Source organism: Epargyreus clarus, unplaced genomic scaffold, assembly GCF_041222505.1.
Source record: "Epargyreus clarus isolate Ecla_fem2 unplaced genomic scaffold, WU_Ecla_fem_2.2 ptg000023l, whole genome shotgun sequence".
Classification (NCBI taxonomy): Eukaryota; Metazoa; Arthropoda; class Insecta; order Lepidoptera; family Hesperiidae; genus Epargyreus; species Epargyreus clarus.
In genome coordinates, this window is record NW_027332230.1 from 11,980,735 (window position 1) to 11,985,263 (window position 4,529).

Here is a 4,529-nt window from a genome sequence, read left to right on the forward strand (position 1 = left end):
ATAATCATTAAAAAAATCTCATAACTATTATTATAATATTTCCATTTCTTTCTGCTATTCCGTTACTATACTATACTATTTCCATTTCTTTATGCTTTTCTTCTATTTCAGTTCTTTGTAGTGCTGTGACCAAATAAGCAATGATATCGATCGCATATGTTTATTATATGTATTTTGAACAAAGACAAATACAACAAGGCTTACGCCGTAAGAAAAATATGACAATTTACTGACTAAAACCTACTTATTTTACAACAGCTTCGAAAATTTTAAAGTAGTAGGCATTATCAATCAAAAATGTATACCTGTAACATCTTGTTATGAAATATAATATTATAAGTTAATATAATATAATATAATATTATAGTTAATAAATTTGTACAAAAGTATCCGGCAGTAGTTTAGTTTCTTACATTTCGTAAAAAACGGGTCTGGTATCGTGTTACGTTTATCGTTATAGCTCCTATAGTAGATAATCATTATGTGTAGCACATCAATACCTGTCGATGAAGTACAGTATTATCCGTGTGACATTTTAACGTAGACAACACTAAATTACATCGATCTGTCATCGAGAAAATACAGAAATGGAAATAGTATAACAAAAGTATACAATGGATGAAAATAATGAAAAATAAAAAGATAAACACGCTATTATTTTTCAACGCATTCTTTGTATTAATCTAGTGGGGAATTTCTTTATTTCATTACCAACGCACAACTACCAACTAGTGACTAGTTTGCGTGTACCACTATTGATTCGCTATCTGTGTACTTAATTTGAAAATGTACCATCAATTTGCGAAGCGAATGTGTACGGCCGTTCAGTCAACAACGCCTAGTAACGGAAATAGCAATTACACTTAAATAAACATATGCTATTGTAGTCGTGGTGTAAGCTTACAATAGCGCCACTCCTACCTTCCTGTCAATTTCCTGAAACACAACTAACAGCTGTTATTAATAATCGGTCTATCCAATTTTAGACTACTAAAGATTTGACAATTTGAATTTGTAAAATTTCGATCTTTAAGCAGAACTTTGAACACATCATTATTATTAAATAGCGTAAGGGATTAAATATAGAGAAATAGCAGAATGTATGGAATAATTAAAATAGGTGCTCTGTGAAATGTTAAATTTGTTTTGCAATCACCTCTCAAAAGTAAGATTTCCATTTCCATTGACACAATATTCAATTCAATAAATTTTAGTAATAATTAACGTTATGTCAACGCATAAATTTATTTTAACATTTTACAATTCATATTTTGTACCCACATGAATATTACATACCTACCTTAAACTAAGATAAAATATTTATTACTCCGTGTTAAATTTATTTCAGCCATAATTATCATTATATATAATATTTTCACGTTAAAATATTCCCGAGTAATTAATCAAATTCATAAATCAAAATATATCTCGGTAGGTCCAAAATATTTTATAATCTGAATTCGAGATAAACACGATAATCCTTTAGGGTTGAACCGTAAAAAGATTTCTAAAGTATACATTTTATACAGGAAGCACGTTTGAATACAGTCCCATATGCAAATTCCTTCATGACCAGAGGGGAAGCCACCTCGGTAACGCTGGGCCTGAGGAGTTAATGTTTTCATCCATTACCTCGACCGAGCACTTATGAAATTCGTGCCCGCGATCCGAACGAGATTACATGGGCTGGCTGACGTGTTTTCATTGATAGGGGTGGCAATTCATAGATGAAATCACTCATACAAAACCATAGATTTATTATACTGACGTACACAGGATAATATATCTATGTAGGTACAAAACATATAGGATAAAATTTAATTTCAGTTTATTTCATTTAATTTTCGTGACATCAAAGTTAAGGTGGAATTAATGGCGATAAGGTGTAAACCACAGACCTGTATAGTTTACAAACTATGGTGAAAATTAATCATTTTTCATTAAAATTCATCTTCAATTACACCAGTGTTTCTTAACCTGTGGTCCGCGGAACCTTGGGGTACACCATACCCTTCAAACAAGAACACGGCAGCGCTAAAGACTGTTGTTATTAGGCAGATATAGGTGTGCTAGTGTTAGCACCGGAGTTTACATTTCTACCATTTACGAACTAGTATTAATAAAGCAAAACCTTATCAACAAATATAGTATGACATACTATTTCAAAAGCGAAAAAGTGTCAATCTTGTAGCGATATGATTCAATAGAAATCTTTTAACAAAGGCACGTTTTATACATTCATTTTATAAAAGTCCTTTAGCCAAGTCTTACTTGTTGCGTCGTCTGTATTATTTAAAGATTTCATACTTAGAATCTCATACTAGAATTCTCAAGGACAATCTACAAGCAAGTACTATCTAATAGAAAATTCAAAACAGAAATTTATATTCTATAACATCTATACATCCGCTTGGAAACTGAAGTTACGTTACGGGGATAAGTAGGTACTAGTAGGTATTAGTAATCTTTTTTACAGACTTTGTACAAATGTACCAATTAATGCAATCCAAAATTTTCGTTTACATCGTTTCGTTTACATTGATGTTAGAACCCTAAATAATTTTATGCAGACTAAGTATATGTAAACTAAAATCAAATATTTGTTTAAAATATACCTCAGATAAAATATTTCTATAGCCTGTATAACAAATACTTTTCATCTACGTTTCACTGACAGCCCTGTCTCCGCCCACTCGTTACCTGTGTGATGGCACCTCAGGCGTTTGTTGCGTCTTACACTTCAACCAGCGTCACCTGACCCCTGATTAAACGCTCCCGAGCCCTTATCTTATCCAATTACACGAAGAAAACGCGGGATGTACAGACCTACTTACGATGGTTAAATCGCATGACAGGTTAAACCGTATTTGCTAATGGAATACAGATGTGGCGATGAACAACATTCTGAGGTTCACCGAAATTCCGACACGTTATTTCTGTGCCTTTGACAATAGATATGTGTATAGCTCGAGTACATGAAAATGTTAGCAGCCGACGTAATTAATCCATATCATTAATCTTTAATGCGAAGGATTTAGTATGCCATTACAGGCATCTGTATAATACAAATCTGCTACGCTCTTATATGTTATCCTAGAGGTAAAATTAGGTAGCTAATACTGCTTTAAACCACCGTTCTTTACCATCGCAATTTTTTCATATTTATCTTGTATATAAAATTCTCGTGTCACAATGTTAGTTACCGTACTCCTCCGAAACGGCTTTACCGATTTTCGCCAAATTTTATGAGAATATTCAGTAGGTCTGAGAATCAGCTATCTATTTTTCATACTCCTAAGTAATAAAGATTGTTCACCCTTAACATTTTTTATTTATATGGCATCACGACGTTTGCCGGGTCAGCTAGTTTCAAGATAAAATAACCTAAAGCCAACCTCGTCATACTGAATGTTTTGTATATGAAAACCGATTAAAAATTTGGGTACCAATTTTTTACTGAATAGGCATTCACCGATTTTATTATAAGAAACTTAAGTAGATATAAATTTCCTTTAGTTTTATATTTTTAACCGACTTCAAAAAAGGAGTATTCTCATTTCGACCGTATATATGTTTTTAATTCATTTTCTAGCATGTTTTCGTTCCATATGGAACGTTCACGTGGAAATATTTTCATACAAAAATATACAGTTTAAACATCTAGCTATTACTTGTCGAAAAAATCCCAACCCTGCCCGTACTTACCCAATATTTTCCCAATAAAAACAAACCGCTAATAAAGTCGTTAAAACAACCGTTATCGAGAGAAGTTAAACTACTTGTTAACTTTGAACCACGATGTCGTTGTTTAATTGGACAGGCAGGTCGCGGTAATTAAGGAACCTGTAGTAGTGTAGGTAACGTATGTTGTCAGTGTGTGTATGCGTAACATTTAGGCTAAGTTAAGGTAATAGATTTAAGACAGTAATAAACTATCAATCATTCGGAACGCTCGTCTTTCAATCGTAACCCCCACACTTCATGGCGACCCTGCCAAACGCGTACCGCGTACCGCGCGTTTTTAATCGGGAATAATGTCGAATAACGATTAAATAAATTAATTAAAATATAACGGTCTGGTGAAATCACAATGGGCACCACACAGACGAAGGAAGAAACTATAATAGCTCAAGCGGCAGCGGGAGATGGAAAAAATGTGGCAACCTCTGATACCAGTTACTCCAGTACCAGCACCACCAATATGCTGCTTACGGTGATCGTCGTGGTGATGCTCGCTGCAGCACTATATGTGGCTTGCCGATTTTATAAGAAGACACATGAGGGTTGGATGGAGCGGCAGATGAACCAAAGGTCCTTGCGTCGAAGCCAGGCTTTAGGAGTCCTCGACAGGCGTCAGGTTCCCCAGTGTGAGCAGGTGTAGTGATGCGACAAGCCAGAAACTATTACGCTATATTCGTTCGTGACTTTTTTTTTCTTTCTTTTTACGCATAGTATATAAAAGTGACTTTATTGACTTTAATAATATGAAACTGACTCAGTGATAATGGAATTGTGTTCTATAAAATGTG